The following is a 1,394-nucleotide window of genomic DNA, read 5'->3' as shown; positions in this document are numbered from 1 at the left end:
GCGGGAGAGCGGGGCCGCGCGGGCTGGCGCGCCGGGGAGGGATCCTGGGAGGGAATGGGCAGCAAGGGCCATTGACGTTGGGGTGAGGGAAGTGAGGGAGACCCAGGATTGAGAACAGAGAAGGGGTGCTCCTGAAGGCCGGTGGGATTTGCCGCTGGGTGTGTTGTTTTGCTGTGTGGGGTGCAGATCTGTGGAGCCTAAGCCTGGGGCATGTTTAGGGGTGGGGGTGGCATGCGGAGTAGCTGCTGGGCAGACAGTGTGTGACGGAGTCCTGGGGAGAGGCAGGACTGTGAAGCGTCCCTGCTTCCCACCCCTCAGGAAAAAGTAGGAGTAAGTCTGAAACCCAGGGAGAGTACCTCCTCCTTCTGCAAGGCAGAGGTGCGGGTCTAGGCTGTGGTTTGGATGTCAGAGTACCCAGATGACTTCCGTCCATATTCCTTAAGGCTGATTTGTCTGCCTCTCTCTCTCTCAGGTTGATATCTCTCTCTCTCTGCTCTTCCTCCTCTCCTCTCCTTTTCTTTCCTCTTCTCTCCTCTCCTCTCCCTTCTCTGTCCTCCTGTGGGTCTTAGGTTCTATGTCACCTCACACTTGGGGATTCAGGCCCCCATGAAATCCAAATTGGACTGCCAAGGCAGTGAAACTGTTAGCTCGACACTGCAGATGATAGATCAGTCATCTGGAGATTTTTCTCAGCATCTCTAAGAATCTCATACAGGGTTCTTAATGTGCATTTTGGCTTCCTTTTTGCTCACACTTAACCTTCTCTGCTTCAGGAAGAGTCTCATGCTTACTTGGATTCACAGGCTTTGCTTGGGAGAACACATACAGTCTCAACCTGACTACCAGAGATAGCAGTAGTTCAGTTTCATTTTTAAGAACTTACATTCAAGGACAATGATAAGAAAGCATACAAAACAGTGTTTTTGTTGATTTTCAGCAGGTATGGACTTGTCTTGGATTTCTAATTTCAGAAAAGCTAAGTGGACTTTTCTAGGTTTTACTGATCATTGAGAATTTAGGTGATGGGGAAATGGGTTACGTAGAAAATAGTGGCTCTAACCCTTTGAGAGTTTAATCAGTGGGCAACTGGGAAAACATCCAAGTCATGCTCTGTTACTTCCACACTCCACATAAATCAAAAGATCAAAAGTTACATTCAAGTCAAATGAATGTGTGTGTATGTATATATGTGTGGGTAGTATAGTATCCTGTGCAGCATTGAGCTTGCTGCCATGGTACCCCAGGTGTATGCCTAGGAATGAGTAAAGAGAATTTTAAATAAGGTATTAGATTTGTGGATTCCTTTTATGGAGTCACTTTATTAATGGTAGTTATAGGCTGTGGGCCAGATTTGGTGCATGTGGGCATTTGACTCTTTTTTTTTTTTTTTTTTT

This window comes from Otolemur garnettii, unplaced genomic scaffold (genome assembly GCF_000181295.1).
Source record: "Otolemur garnettii isolate 467f Iridium unplaced genomic scaffold, OtoGar3 scaffold00044, whole genome shotgun sequence".
NCBI classification, from domain to species: domain Eukaryota; kingdom Metazoa; phylum Chordata; class Mammalia; order Primates; family Galagidae; genus Otolemur; species Otolemur garnettii.
This window is presented reverse-complemented; position numbering follows the sequence as displayed.